This window comes from Triturus cristatus, chromosome 7, assembly GCF_964204655.1.
Source record: "Triturus cristatus chromosome 7, aTriCri1.1, whole genome shotgun sequence".
Classification (NCBI taxonomy): Eukaryota; Metazoa; Chordata; class Amphibia; order Caudata; family Salamandridae; genus Triturus; species Triturus cristatus.
Window position 1 is genome coordinate 1201054711 of NC_140590.1, and position 16572 is coordinate 1201071282.

General features: G+C 49.0%; 1 protein-coding gene across 1 annotated transcript in view; it reads left to right on the plus strand.

Moving 5' to 3' along the window:
• LOC146811598 (integrin alpha-M-like) overlaps positions 1 to 16572 on the plus strand; it is a 500127-nt gene that overhangs the window by 38145 nt on the left and 445410 nt on the right. The window lies entirely within an intron of this gene.

A 16572-nucleotide genomic window follows, 5' to 3' on the forward strand; every position in this document is an offset into this window, starting at 1 on the left:
CTTCCAGACAGACACGGTGGGGGGCCGCTGCGAACCCCAAAGCTGCGCTATGTCCCTCTTTGCTATCATGTTCCCCTGGGCCGCCCACCGAGTCTGGGCCGCGTTATAGTCATTGGGCTCCCACACATTCAGAACACAACGACGCACCTCCGGCAACAGCGTGACCCCGGTGACTCGCCTCATAACCTCATGCACCTGACGCCAGTATTCCACCACCTCGCGGCACTCCCACAGGATGTGGAGAAAGGTGGCACTGTGCCCACAGCCACGCTTGCAGAGCCCGTCCTCAGAAAACCCCATCGAGACCAATCGGGGACCCGTCACGTAAACGCGATGGAGGATCTTAAGCTGGACCAAACGGAGACGGGCCGGGATGGCAACCTCCTTAGGAGATGACAGCGCGGACTGCCAGTCCTCGTCGTCCAACTCAACCCCATCCCCCGTCCATGCCTCCCGGAGACGCACCAAGAGGTCAGCCCGATTATTTATCAATTTTTTATAGATCAAAGAGATAGTACTATCGGGAACGTGACCGTCGAGTATGCGGTCCTCGAGGGGCGAAGAAACAGGGACCGTGGACCCTTCCCCAAAAACAGAGAGCAGGGCATGCCGAACCTGGGCGTAGCGAAAAAACTCCCTCTCACTAAGCTCATACTCGCTCCGGAGCGCCGCGAAGGTCTTGACCGCGCCTTTAACCCACAGATCCCCCACTCTGCTAATGCCGATCGTGTCCCAGTGCTCAAAGCCTTTCATCGTCCAAAGGCTCCCCAGGCGGTCTGAGGCAAACAAGGGAGTAGCACACGTTAAACGCTCACTCCAGCCCATCGCTACATTCGCCGCCTTCCACACCCGTACCGCAATCTTGGTAGGGCCCGTGAGGGTCCTACCAGCAGATCGGGAGTAAAGCGCTCTGTTATAATTACCGCCGGGAAGCAGGAATTTATCCATCTCATACGCCGGGTTCAGACCAGGAGCATACGTGGCATGGTTAATTGCCGACAGTTGGGAGGCCCAATAGTACCGTCTAATGTCAGGAAGCGCGATGCCCCCGTCGTACCAGGGGAGAGTAAGCTTTGCCAGAGCGATACGCGCCCGCCCGTCCCAGACCAGTCTCCTCTGCAGACTCTCCACCTCCCGAAAGTAGGCCACCGGAATGACATCAAAGGAGTTCTGAAGTGCGTAAAGAAATCTGGGAAGGGACATCATTTTAAACAGGGCCGCGCGACCAAGCGGAGACAGGGGCAACCTACACCAACGAGCCGTATCCACCCTCAAACGTCGGAGTGGAGACAGGAGGTTCTGCTCATAGCGGACCGCCGGGTCCAACGAGACATATACCCCCAGGTACTTAAAGCGGGATGAGGACGTTTGGATAGGAAGTAGAGGCGGCAAAATGGGAGGGCCACCAGAGATAGGGTACACGCAAGATTTGGACCAGTTAATTATCAAACCCGAGTTTTTCCCAAAGGAGGTGAGGACATCAAAGAGAACATTAAGCGACTGTCGCGGCGAGGTGAGGTACAGAAGAATATCATCCGCGTACAGCGAGACCCGATCCTCGAAGCCCGGGGCCCACCGGATCCCTCTGATAGAGGGCTCCCAGCGGAGCTAGGCGGCGAGCGGTTCCAAGGCAAGAGCAAAAAGCAGAGGGGACAACGGGCACCCCTGCCTAGTGCCCCTCCCGAGAGCAAAAGGCCGGGAAGCCCGCCCATTGACAACCACCTGAGCCATTGGTCCGGCATAAAGAAGCTTCACCCAGCTAAGAAATCCCTCCCCGAAGCCAAACTTCTCCAAGACCGCCCAGAGGAATGGCCACTCGATGGTATCAAAGGCCATGGTGGCGTCCAAGGAAACCAATACGGCTGGTTCAGAAAAGTATTTCGCCCTAGCTAGGACGCCGTGCAGACGCCGCAGATTAAGAGCGGTATTACGGTGGGGAATGAAGCCGCATTGATCCGGATGAATCAGATCACAGATAACGCTCAGCAAGCGGTTGGCGAGGACTTTAGCCAGGATTTTGGGTTCTGCGTTTAAGAGGGAGATAGGCCTATATGAAGCACAGCGGTCACGTGGTTTACCCTCCTTAGGAATCACGACTATAGTCGCCAGACGCTGGTCGGCGGGAAGGGAACCCCTCTCGTTCGACTCCTGAAACATACGATGGAGGAAGGGCGCGATTTTATCCGGGCGCAGTTTGTATAGCTCAATCGGCAGGCCATTGGGGCCCATGGCTTTGCCCGAGCGAAGGGAGCCAATCGCGGTAGCAATCTCATCGACGGCCAAGGGGGCATCCAACCGTTCACGGTCCTCGACGGATAAGCCGGGCAGGACAATATCCCATAGTAGAAGACGAGAGTCGTCTTCATCTCTGTCAGACACCGGGGAATACACCGCCCGGAGGTGGTCAGCAAAGCACTCCACAATCTCACCAGGCTCAGTCACACACACTCCATCCGCAACCCGGAGCTCTGGGACCACACGATTCACTCTCTCCTTCCTATCCAGCCAAGCAATCAATTTACCAGCCTTGTCTCCAGCATCATACAACCTACCCTGCTGCTCCCTATACATGGTCCGGGCAGCGTCAGTGACAAGGGACTTATACTCGAACTGCTTCAGGCTGAGGGCATGTAGCCCATCCGGAGTGACACCCGTCTCCAAGGCCGCCTCCAACCCCAAGATGTCGGTCTCCAGCTCCACCACCGCCTCCATCTTAACCTTCTTAGCCGCCACAATCTGGGATAGGGCCTGCCCACGGAGTACTGCCTTAAAAGCTTCCCACAGGGACACTGCGGACATCACCGACCCATCATTCTCAAGGAAGTATTGGTCAATCGACTTGACCAGACTATAGCGGATCGTGGGGTTCCGCAGGTACCAAGGGTTAATAGGAGCGATCCGCCCAGCAGACCGCGTCCCAGTGTCAAAAAGCAACCACAGTGGGGAATGATCAGAAATACCCCGGGCCAGATGCTTAACCTCTCGAATCCGGGCAGTCTGGGCCGCGGGCATAAGAAAGTAATCCAATCTGGAGAGACTCCCATGCGCCCCAGAGTGAAAAGTGTACTGACACTGTGTAGGATGCATTAACCTCCAGCAATCGACCAGACCGAAGGTCTCCAAGAATCCGCCAAGCCACGCCTGCGCAGCAGGGAGGGCCCTGGGCGGGTGGCGATCCCGGTCGCCCGAGACCACCGAATTGAAATCCCCACCCATAAGCAGAAGACTGTCCGGAAGCTCAAGCAGCATTCGACCCAAGTCTGAAAAGGTGGAGTTCTGGAGGCCCGGGGGAACATAGACAGAGACCAAGGAAAGGGACTGCCCCTCCCACCGCCCAGTCAAAGCCACATAGCGCCCTCTATCGTCCGGGACTACCCTGGTGATCTCCAGCGGAAGTGAAGAGCGCAGGAGAATGCCAACCCCTCTAGAGCCAGTGGTGAAACCAGAATGGGCAACGAGTCGGTACCCCCCCCTGTTCATGGCATGACAAACGTTACCCACCAGATGCGTCTCCTGTAAAAACACCACATCAGGAGACATACGTCGCAAATACTGCAGCACAACACCCCGTTTGATACGGTCCCCCAATCCATTGACGTTCCATGACATCAACCTCAACCCGTCCCCCCCCATCCCCTCCAATCGATCAAGGGTCCCCCAGCAGATAGCGCAACGCCCAAGACTGGAACAGAACAAAGACCTCGCATTAAAAACAAAACACACAAATCAAAACCCCCCAACCCCCCCCAACTGCCAACTCCCCCCACCCTGCACCCCTGCGACCCGAAAAACCACCCCAACTTGCAGTGTGCCTGTCGCCCCATCAACCCCATTCTACGGAAAGACCCCGGAGGAGGAGAGGGACCCGTCCCCAACCGCCCCCCACATAGATCATAATGAAACAAAATGCAAAAGAGAAGTTGAACCCAGCCGAACAGTACAAAATGGCAAAGTCAAGGACCAAAGTCACTCCGAGGGAGACCCGCCACCCTCGGTCCCAGCAGAGGGCCCAGGCCGGTCCCCGCGGCCCGGCAGCGAGTCAAGCCAGTCACTCACAGTTGCGGGAGAGTCAAAAAAGGTTGTCCGATCTTCGTGCTCCACTCGGAGCCTAGCAGGAAAAAGCATGGAGTACTTGAGACCCAGGTCGCGGAGGCGACGCTTTACCCCCTGGAAGCCCATCCTTTGTTTCTGGACAAGTTGGGTGAAGTCCGGGAAAAAGTTAATAGACGCATTCTCATGGCGGACCAGGCCATGGGCCTGCGAGGCCTGCAAAATCACATCTCGGTCTCTGTAGTAGAAAAGTTTGGCAACAATGGGCCTCGGGGGGGCCCCCGGCCGCGGCCGACCGCCCGGAACTCGATGGGCCCGCTCCACGGCAAAGAACTTACTCAGGCCGGCGGGGGCAAGATGCTTGAGGATGAGCTCCTCCACCAAGAGATCCACCGGGTGGTTGTCGGAGGTCTCCGGGACGCCTATGACGCGGATGTTATTGCGGCGGGCCCGTCCCTCAAAGTCCTCCAGCCGCCGGGCCATCAGATCGTTGGCCGACTTGAGGTCGCCGAGAGTGGCCCGCTGGTCCGACACATCCGCCACCAGGGTGGACGTCCGCACGTCAAGTGATTGAACCCTCTCGTTGGTCTTGGAGAGATCCGCCCGAATCAGTGCGACATCAATAGCCACCGTGTCGATTTTACGGGCCAAGGCCTCGTATTGCGTAGCAATAGTCTCCTTGATGCCGTTAATGGCGCCCATAATGTCCTGCAGGGACGGATCCGAGGGCATGGACGGGCCACCACCAGATTCGTCCGAGGGGGCTCCAGCCGTTCCAGGGGACCCTCGACCTTGAGTATAGCGGTCCATGTTGTTCGTCTGGACCGGACCCCCGCGGAGGGATGGCTTAGTCTTACGCCCCTTGGGGCCCCCCCTGCCACCCATGAGAACCACGCTCACCAACGGGGACCACCGGCCCAGCATCAAGGGGGCACCGGCCACTCAGTCAGAAGCCGCACCAGATACCGTGATGCGGCCGGGCGAGGAAACCAAAGTCAACGGGCACACTGGCGGCAAGCGGAGACAAGGGCATCCAGCAGAGATAAACACCCAGCCGCTCCAATCAGTCACGATCTCCAGCCCCTCAGGGATCCAAAAGTGAAACCGAAAGTAATGGAGCGGCTACTGGCACAGATCCGCTGCCGCTGTTGTTCAATTACACCCCGGCTCCACAGGTCACCCTCGCACCGGGCACAGCCATCGATTGGGCCTCGAAAGTTCCAATCACCGTAGATCAGGATTCCCAGGTCCGATTCGGTTTCTAAAAGAAGGTCAACGTTCAGCCGGAATTCGCCTCCCAGATTCCGTCAGCCAAGTCAGGATAGTGTCAGGATAAGTTCCGAGGAGCAGCGAGGGTCCGGGGAGCCCTGTGCTCACGCGACCATCTTGGATGCGCGCTAGGCTCCTCCTCCCGTATAGATATTGATATGCTTTTAAATGCTATTTTCTCAGGAAATACTGAACAGATTTACACCAGACCTGCAAAAGGCACTTCCTTGACCTTATGGCTACCTCTCTGCCAAATTTCACGTAATTCTTTTCAGCCGTTCGGACTGTAGCTGCGACTAAAGGTCCTATGGAAAAATGCATGGGGAAAACGCGTTTTGGGACCCCCCTTTTTCTCGGCCCCCGCTTGACGAATCACCCCGAGACTTTCAGGGTAGGAGCTGAACGGAGCGCCCCATTTGTTTTGAAAATTTCGCGAGAATTCGTCAACCGGCGCCAAAGTTATTCAAAATAGAATTTTGAGATTTCCTATGGAAACTAGGTTGTAACTATAACTATCTACTGGCAACCGCCAGTAGATAATATATATATATATATATATATATATATATATATTCACTTAAAAAACCATAGGTTTCACACATGTTATAGTTAGCTGTACATTTCACTCGTAAAAAACCAATGAAATTCCACGTTATAGTTAGATCAGGTAACTATAACTTGCGCGCCCACAATAAACTGCTGATGACGTCACATAGTACATCACTCATGACATGGTCAGTGACATCACTCATGACATCAATGATGACATCTGAAATTACACATTGTGGATTGCGGTCGCGCAAGTTATAGTTACCTGATCTAACTATAACGTGGAATTTCATTGGTTTTTTACGAGTGAAATGTACAGCTAACTATAACATGTGTGAAACCTATGGTTTTTTAAGTGAATTTGCAAGGTTTTGTAAATGATAATTCCTAACTATAACGTGTGTGAAACCTATGGTTTTTTCAGTGAATTTGTACGGTTTTTTAAATGCTAAGTTATGTATTTATTTTTTATTTTTTTTTCTGGTTTTTCACTATGCGCACACCCTGCGCGCACGCTGCGCTTCGCGCACCCTGCGCGCGCTGTGGGTGCTCGGTGCGCTTCGCGCACCGAGCGCCCACGTTGCACAGTCCATGCCGTGTACGCCTCGCCTTTTTTTCCGCAGTAACATTTGTTTTTTTCTCCCTTGTGGGTCCTTTAATTTATTTAATAAATGTGATTATTACTTCTTTATTTATTTTTTTTATTTTTTTTGCCGTGCGCGTACGGTAAGCTTACCGTACGAGTACCCCGCGATTTTTAAAAAAAATTATTAAATTTATTTTTCATACTTTGGGTCCTTCTTGGACCCCCTGACAAACACTAGGGGGTCTGCAACTCTCTTCGTTGCCCCCGTTTCACGTTCCTCACCTTTGTTTCTCAGTGCGAGAGACAGAAAATGGCGGCCGACACTTCCTGATTTCGACCGATTCGAATGTTTACAGTCATGTAACCACCAATCAAAATTGAGCTCGCGCACGGTAAGCTTACGGTAAGCGCACGGAGCGCGCTTACAGATATATATATTGATTTAAATGCTATTTTCTCAGGACCTACTGAACAGATTTACACCAGACCTACAAAAGGCACTTCCTTGACCTTATGACCAAGTTATGCGGGATGGGCCATGTACGCACGATGCGCTTCGCGCACCGTGCGCACATGGGGGACATATTATGCGCATCGTTGTGAAATGTATTCTTTATTATTTTCATATGTTTGATATGCCATGCACAAATGGTGCCGTTCGGGCACCATTAGCACACGGGGTGGGGAGAGTGTGGATAATTTCTTTTTTTTTTTTTTATTTTACCGTACGCGTACGGTAAGCGTAATCGGCGATTTTTCGAAATTGGGGGTTGTTTGGGGACCCGTATATCACTGCTGGGTGGTTATGATCTCAATATACTGCCCCTTTAGACATTTTTTGGCTTCATTTATGCTGCCCCACTCAGAGTGCGAGAGAGAAAATGGCCGCCGCTGCTTCCTGGTTTCGGCCGATTCGAATGTTTACTAAGATCTAAGAGCCAATCAGAATCGCGCTCGCGCATGTCACCGTACGCGTACGGTAAGCGCACCGTAAGCGCACCGTAAGCTGGCTCAGATATATATATTGATTTAAAGGCTATTTTCTCAGAATCTACTGAACAGATTTACACCAAACCTACAAAAGGCACTTCCTTGACCTGAGGACTACCTCTCTGCCAAATTTCATTTAATTCTGTTCAGCCGTTCGGGCTGTAGCTCTGTCTAAAGGTCCTATGGAAAAATGCACGGGAAAAACACGTTTTGGGACCCCCCTTTTATCTCAGCCCCCGCTTGACGAATCCCCCCGAGACTTTCAGGGTAGGAGCGGAGCTCAACGCCCCACCTATTTTGAAAATTTCGCGAGGATTCGTCGACCGGCGCCAAAGTTATTCCAAATAGAATGTTGCGGATTTCCTATGGTAAGAGGGTCCTAACTATAACTATCTACTGGCGACCGCCAGTAGATAATATATATATATATATATATATATATATATATATATATATATATATATATATATATATATATTTATATATATAATTACATACAGATGTAAAAATAATTAATAAATATAACAAATAAATGTCAATGTTTTATATTTCTAATTCGGGTCGTCCGAATCCTATTAGGAAGCCTTATGTCCGACCGACTAAGAAACACTTCTGAAAGACCGATTATGATGTTCGGAAACCGTTTGGACTTTCCGATTGATTTCCGAACGGCATTCGGAGTAACAGAGTCATTCAGAGCTGACTCGTACAGGTCTACGGACAGCGTTTCCGTCCGAGCGACAAGGATGTTGGATTCGGATAGCCTTTCCAAATCGGTTGTTCCGACAGGGATCGGTTGTTGGAATCTGACTTTGTGGCCCCGTAGCAGCCCCCCTTGACCCGGGGGCCTCTAAATCGGGCCAGTGGTGGCACCCATGAGTCCCCCCCTCTCCAACCATGCATAGTGTGGCAGGCACCTTTAGGTGCCCACCACAGAGGGCACAATTTTCCACAACCACCCCTTTCTTCAATGGGAGCCTGTGTATTCGGTCGGAACACAGGCTCCCATTGTAGTCAATCAAAGTCCGACCAAACGGTGTTCTGAACCATCGTAATCGGTTGGGCAGACTCCCAGAATCTAATTCGGTCAGAAACCATTCCGAAACCAATTCGGTCAAATGCTTTCCGAACGACATCGTAATTGACCCCATTGTATGAATAAATATGTAAACAATACTAAATAAACTATTAAACACCAAGGATAATAAATATACTATTCCCACTGCAGTATGTGCAACAGTAGGGAAAGCGTAGGAGTCCGGAGGGGTAAAATTTACTATTCTCACTCCAGTCTGTGCAACAGAAGAGAAAGCGCTGGACACTGAAGTGATAAAATTTACTATTCCCACACTAGTCGGTGCAACAGTAGGGAAAGGGTTGGATTCAGGAGGGGTAAAATTTACTATTCCCACTCCAGTCAGTGTAGCAGTAGGGAAAGTGTTAGACTCAGAAGGGGTAACATTTAATATTCTCTCTACATTCACTGGTACAGTACAGGGAGAGTACTTCATTTCAATTAAATAACATATTTTTAGAACTCTATTAAATACTCAAAAATATAAAATTCTAAATATAAAAATCAAATGTCTTAAATGTAACAAAAAATTATAAAATAACAAATATCACACATTTAAATAATTATGATCAATTAGCACAAATATTATTAATATAATTAAAATGCCACACTATATTCCCACAAAAATAACAGCCAACAATTAAAACGTAATAAAATTAAACAAAGTATAACACAATTAAAATGTGCAATAAAAAAACCTTTTTAAATACATGAATACATTTTTTTTATTTATGATTACTTAAATAACTTCCCCCATTCCTCTACATACCAAATAAAACACACCTAAAATATAACTTAACAAATATGATAAGCTCACAATTAACATCATTATCAATTAAATATTTAATAATAAAGTAATAATTAATTATCAATAAATTAGTTCTTAATTAAATTCCCACTCTGTAACCCTAAGAGCATAATAACCTGCAGTAAACATAAAATTAAAAAAAAATGTTACTTACAAAATGTTCATAATTATGAGCTAAATAATTCATAATAATTTAAATTAATGAATTATTGATGGCCCAGAAGCAATCCACTCAGCACACGGAGGTGAGGAGGCCCGCTGGATGTTTCAGGGCAGGCTTGGCACACGGGGGCCCACTCCCCCACCGGAGGCCCCGGACGGGCCCATTCTACACACAACAAAGCTGCCCAGAGAGTGGGCCACACAGCGGGGGACTCGGGGGAGGTTTCTGGCGGTTCCCTCCCCGGTCACCCTATTTAGCGGGCTCACCCTGGACGTGCCCAGCATTGCATGTAGCACACGGCTGCCTCTACCTAACAGTACGGGCTCAGCCTGCAGCCATAAGATAGCACCTGGGCATGTGAGCCGACTGTTCCACCCCCACTCAGCCTTGGAAGTTGCTGACCAATGTTGTTCCGGCTCAGAGAGTGATTCTTGCCTCTACAGATAGCACCAGACAGCCAGATATCCCTGATTACCAGGCGCCTTCTACGGCCCATCAGGATGACATTGGCCAGGCCCAAAAAAGACCGAACATTAAAAGACATGCTCATTAAATCAGGCGGAGGAGCCCCAGGGTCCACAATGCAGACCGCTCATCAGAACCTAGAGGAGGATGAGTCCGGGGAGCCAGTGACCTGGGCATTCCTTGAGTCGTTGTTTCCTTCTCTTCGCAAGGATTTGCAGGAGGTCAAAAAAGATTTGTCAAGCGACATACAAGAGCTTCGGAAGGACATGGATAGCCTAGGGGACCGAGTCGATACCCTAGATGACCAGGGAAGTAGCTATACTGAAGAGGTAAAAATGCTACAACAAGAGATCTTGCGGCTTTGTGACCAACCAGTGGATCCACAAGCCCACATGGAGGACCTCGAAAATCGATACTGGCGCACCAACATTCGCGTCAGGGGTGTGCAACCCAAAGCAGAAGGCGCTGACATTAGAAACTTCCTTACTGACATCTTTCGCTTTATACTAGACGCCTCACCATCCATTGAAATCAAGATGCCCTGTGCTCACAGAGTGGGCCCCCAACGCATGGGAGGTGCCCCCCCAGCGGACATCTTAGCTTACCTGCAAGACTTCAAACTGAAAGAAGAGATCCTGTGTAACGCTAGGGAGAAACACACCATTAACTTTCAAAACCAATCCGTAACTCTGTATCAGGACCTCGCTGCACCTAGACTTCAGAAGAGGCGCAACTTTTGCTCGGCGACCACATTTCTGTGCAGCAAAGGAATAGCATACTCCTGCGGGTACCCCTTTTGGCTCATCTTCCGCTGGGACGGTCGTCTGCTTCAGATGGCCTCCTTCGATGAGACATGGAGGATCTTGGGCCTGGATCTGCCAGTGGACGACTGCAAGGACCAGTCCTCACCCCGACGCACTTCCTAGGGGCCCTTAAACAAAAATCACCAAGTCAGATCTGGACACTATAGCCAAGGGCCAGCAAGAGGCGGTAGAGACAATACCTAAAGTTCTGACAAAGACAGATCCTTCCTGAGCAGATGGGTGAAAATCTTTAATTGCTTCTTGGGCGGCAGCCGGGCAGTGGGGCTGGGGAGCGGGGGATAAGGCTATGCATATACCCAATTATGAACCAATTAACCACAGACTGTGAGTTTTGCATTTTTCTTAACTTAATTCTCTCCTTTTTCAATGTTTGTTTGATGTTTACAGGTTGGGAGTTGCGGGGAACATACCACACACATTTGCATCCATGGCTATGAAAATACGGGGGCCGCCGGAGGCAGGGGAATCGGTACGTTGCAGCGGCTCTCGCCTCGACCCTGTGGGTTCAGGGCAAATTCTTACTACACTCGCAATGGGTAATCCTCTGAATATCGTCACTCTAAACGTTAAAGGCCTCAATAACCCTGTGAAAAGAAGAACAGTTTTATCATATTTAGAAAACACCGGTGCAGATGCATGCCTTTAAGATCACGCTCCTTTCCAATTAAGCACTTTTCTTCTACTCATACTAAATCAGCAGGGGTGGCTCTTCTGGTCTCTCGTACCTTTAAAGGTTCTATAGAAGACAAGGTAACTGAAATAAAAGGCCCATTGTTAGCATTCCGGGTGACTGTAGGTACATGGTCCGAGGTTATAGCTTCTCTCTACGCACCAAATGAAGGGCAGGAGGCATTCCTCCACACAGCACTGGCGGAGCCATTAAGAGCGCAGGATAGGTGTACCCTTATAGGAGTAGACTTCAATCTGGTCCTAAACAACGACCTTGATAGATCCACATCTAGATTTGGGAAATCCGGGTCCCTCTCCCCAAAGGGATGCAAGGCTCTCAGAGACCTGGGATTTAGCAACATTTGGAGAACAAAACACCCCCAGCTCCGAGAATACTCCTATTTCTTACATGCAGATAAGACATATGCTAGATTGGATCTCTTTATGGGTGTGATCGACATCCTAAACCTCACGTCCTCGGTTGAAATTCTCCCCGCAGCACTGTCAGATCATTCTGCGGTTCTGCTGACACTCGACATTCTCCCTACACAAAGCATGAGGCAAACGTGACAACTACAGGACACATTACTACATCGCAAAGAGGCAGTTCAACAAATAGAAAGATCTGTTGAATAGTATCTATCATTTAACAGCACCCCAGATATATCAATCTCCACACTGTGGGAGGCACTTAAAACGGTTATTCGAGGAGAGTTCATTACAATCCCCGCAGTCGACAACAAGACGCGCTCGGAGAAAAGGGAGCAACTGACAAAGCGGGTGAAAGAATTGGAGGGCATACACCAACGCACAAGGGCCCCAAGAGTCTGGAGGCAGCTGACTGCTGCTCGCGCTCAGTTAGCCAGCATTGATCTGGATAAAGCTGAATACGCCGCCCTACGTCTCTGACAAAGCTATTACACAGGTGGCGACAAGGGCAGTCGCTTGATTGCAGCTCGACTGAGCACGGCAGCAACGTTCAGAGATCCACTCGATAAGCGACCCTTCCTGCTCGATTGCCACCGAGGACATTGTTATACTTTGGCTAAAAATTAGACTTAGAAGCCTGTGATGCTTATTTAAAGGAGGCAAATTCTTCCTCCCTCACGGCCACCCAGCCAGAAGCACTGGAGCAGGACATCAAATAGAGGAGGTCATTACTGGGATCTCCAGATTATGCTCAGCCAAGTCCCTGTGCCCATGCGGCTTTCCCCCCTTTTTTACAAGATGTTCTGTACAAAATTGCCCCCCCTATTGACGCAGCTATATAACAGCTTCTCATTCTCTGGAGGGATTCCTCCCACCATCCTTACTGCTACAATATCTATCATCCCCAAACCTGGCAAGGACAGTCAGCTTTGCAGCTCATATCGCCCCATTTTGCTCCTTAATATCAATCTTAAATTATTTACTAGCATTCTAGCCTCACGACTAGGACCCCAACTCCCCTTCATTATAGATCCGGACCAAGCAGGCTTTATTCCCCAGCATCAAACAAGTGACAATACCAAGAGGGTGCTACACTTAATAGAGAAAGCCTTGTGCGCTTCTAATCATTATAAGCTCCTTGCAGTTAAGGCTGAGAAAGCTTTTGACAGAGTGCATTGGCCCTTCTTAGAGAAGGTGCTGTCCCATTTCGGAATACCCAAAAGATTCTGAACATGGTTACTGAATTGTTACCGCTTCCCTGCAGAGGGACTCACCAAGGTTGCCCGATGTCCCAGTTATTATTTGCCCTATTTATGGAACCATTCGCCCAGAGAGTCCGCGACAACGCAGAGATAATGGGGATAGTCTTCGGGGGGAAGAACACAAATGTAATCTTTATCCAGACAATATTTTGGTGTCATTAGTCAACCCACTTGTTTCTCTTTCCGCCTTCCTAACCGAGATGGAGGCATTGGGAGCTGTATCGGGTTTCAAAACCAACCTTACTAAGTCACAGGCTGTGAGTCTCTCGCTACCTTCGGACATGATTGCCGCATTAGTGAAGCAATTCCCAATCTCTTGGGAACAGGATACTTTACTTTATCTGGGAGTGAGAATCACACCTTCAATACAAAGCACCTCCTTCATCAATTACCGCGCTCTACATAGACAAATCAAAACAGAATTAGGGCGCTGGGTGCTATATCCGATCTCTTGACTTGGGAGAATCTTGCCCATTAAGATGACCATATTACCCCAGATCTTATACGTCTTTCAGACGCTCCCCCAGTAGGGATGATTAACAACTTACAATCCAAATTACACCACTTTGTTTGGGCTGGGAGGAAACCTAGAATGAGGAAAGAGCAGAGCTACCTTCCCACTAACAAAGGGGACCTTGGGCTGCCGAATCTCCATCTCTACTTCCGAGCTTCACAGATACAATATCTGGTGGAGTGGAATAAGGTAGAGTCCTAGCGTTGCTGGCTCTTCCATGAAAGGGCAGTGGCCGGATCCTCACTCTGGAAGATCCCCTTCCTAAAGAAAACACACATGCCCAGGAATCTCATCCTGTCCCCAATCGCAAAACCAACTATGGAAGCATGGAACAGCTGTAGTCTCCAGTACGGGCTCTCATCCTTCCCGTCTCCGGTAACTCCATTGTTCGACAACCCCGAGTTTACTCCCGGGATGCCCTTAGGAGCATTCTCTAAATTGTGACAATCTAGCTGTTGCTTGATGAACCATATGATGGATAACTACGGGGCAATACTGTTCACACAAATGCGGTCCGACTACAACCTATCAGTGTCTGAACGCCTACAGTATATGCAACTCAGGCACTGGCTCTACCATCCGGACAATAAGGCTAACATGCAATGACAACTTACGTATTACGAGAAATGGCTGGTCACGAACACATCCAGTAAAGGCCTGATCCCTACAATTTACGCCCTGTTAGTACCTCACTCAGTACACACATACAAAACCAATCAGACCAGGTGGGAAAGAGATATAGGGAGCACATTAACCCACAAAGAGTGGGAGAGCATTTACTTTAGAACCCGTCACACTGCTCAACACACAGCCCTAACGGAAACACTGACGAAAATAGCGATGTATTGGTACCCCACCCCGGAACAGCTCCACAAGATGGACCCAACCAAGAACCCAAACTGTTGAAGGGGCTGTCAGGAAACTGGGACACTAGTTCACTTATTGTTGGATTACCCGCAGATATGCGGCTATTGGACACAAATTATAGATGACGTTGACCGCCATTTAGAGACGCAGCTCCCCAGGTTTCCCTCCTACATCTTATTGGGTTTACCTAACCCTTTTACGTATCCCTTGAAATCGATGAGAGGATGGCAGATCGGCATCGCACTAGGGGCTACTCTGCAAAATGTTCTTTCCCACTGGGGCACCACTCACATCCCAACTCAGCTAGGGTGGCCCCAGCTTGGGATGGAGAAAATCACATTCACATCTAGCAAAGGGGAGATCTCTGGAAACCGTACATCTCACTTCTGTCTGAAGAATTCCGAGAGTTGACAAAGCCCCCGCTATGGTCAGGTTATTGGCCTTAAAATGTCAAGGAATACATGCCTCTGTATATTTTAGGCCTCATTACGATGTCGGTCGGAGTTGCCTTCGGCCGACACCGTCTCGGTGTGTGAACCTCCCGACCATAGATTGGCGGTTCCGCACACCAAATTAGGTTGTGACCGCACATGGTGCAGTCGCAAACTCCCATTTCTCTATGGGAACTTGTGCGGCAGGTGGAAACCGCCCACAGCACAAGCTCCTATTGAGAAACGGGAGCTTGTGTAAATCCCTGCATGTTGCAGGTATTTTTGGGGGGCACCCTACGTGCCCCCCAGGGCCACAGCTGGAGGGCCAGGGGGCATTGGGCTCTTGCTAGGGCCCCCGAAAGTTGCTTTCTGACAGCCTTTCCCTGTCGGAAAGGCCAAAATGGAAAGGCTGTCGGATACTGACATCATAATCCTGATGGCAGGCTTAGCCTGTTGGAACCGTGTCAACTTCCCCGGCCAATTTACACTCCTACCGCTGACATTCTATAACATCTTCACTGGGGAAAGAGGATCTGTAATTGAAATCTTAAAAAAGATCTTGAGGCAATTTGTTTTTTTAACAGGAATGGCTATATTTGTGATATGGGGGGGGTAGTGGATGATTTCAATATCCATCTTTGCTCATCCACAACAAGAGAAGTGTGCAGCTATGTGGATCATACTAATGAAGGCATAACTCATTTTGTCCATGAGGGGTACCGTGAAAGATTAAATAATTAACTTTTTATTTCTAATCTGGTTTTTGCCAGTGAGGTTTGTGTACCACAAACTCCTTTCAATTATACCTCTATGGGAAGAGAGTCTAGATTGACAATTGATGTTATTCTAGCTACAATTACTTTGAGTTCTCTGATTTTGAATTTTGAAACATATCCTACTCGGTAAAGTGACCATAATGCCCAGTGCGTACTAATTATTTCCCAGGTATTTACCCAAAGACTAAAGGAGCTAAACGTATATGTAAAATTGAAGTTACCTATACAAGCCGTATTAGTTTGAAGTGGAGCAGAGTTATTCCTGTTGCTTTTCTTTCAAATCTTTTCTGAAACACCTATACCTTAGTGAACATTTTCCTTGATTGTATTGCTTAGGAGGAGGATATTACGAATGCTTTCTTGGGAATTGCTAGATATGTCAAAGAGAGGCTGACATGTACAACTCTCCAGGCCAGTGAGAGACTGGAGAGTTGTACATGTCAGCCTCTCTTTGAGTACAGAATTGGCCATGGAGTATTACTGAGCTGTGTCCTGACGCCATTCCTTTTTACGCTCTATATCAACAATTTGAGCAGGGTCCTTGAGAAAATAAGCAACAATGTTCCTCATATTGGCAGAGACCAAAAACTGTACTTCTATGCAGATGATGCAGTGCTCATGGCTCATACCCCCAGTTGGCCTGAAATATTTGATTGACCTTTTTAAGAGTGAATCTGTCAAAAAACTTCATTATGAAATGTGGACTGAAGACCAAGAAATCTTGCCACTTTAAAGTAGGTGATGCCAAGTTTGCCTTGACACCCACCTTTTCCTACTTGGGATTGTTGTTTGATTTTCGGTGCACTTGGGCACAGCTGGTTACAGTCAGAACAATTCAGATTAAA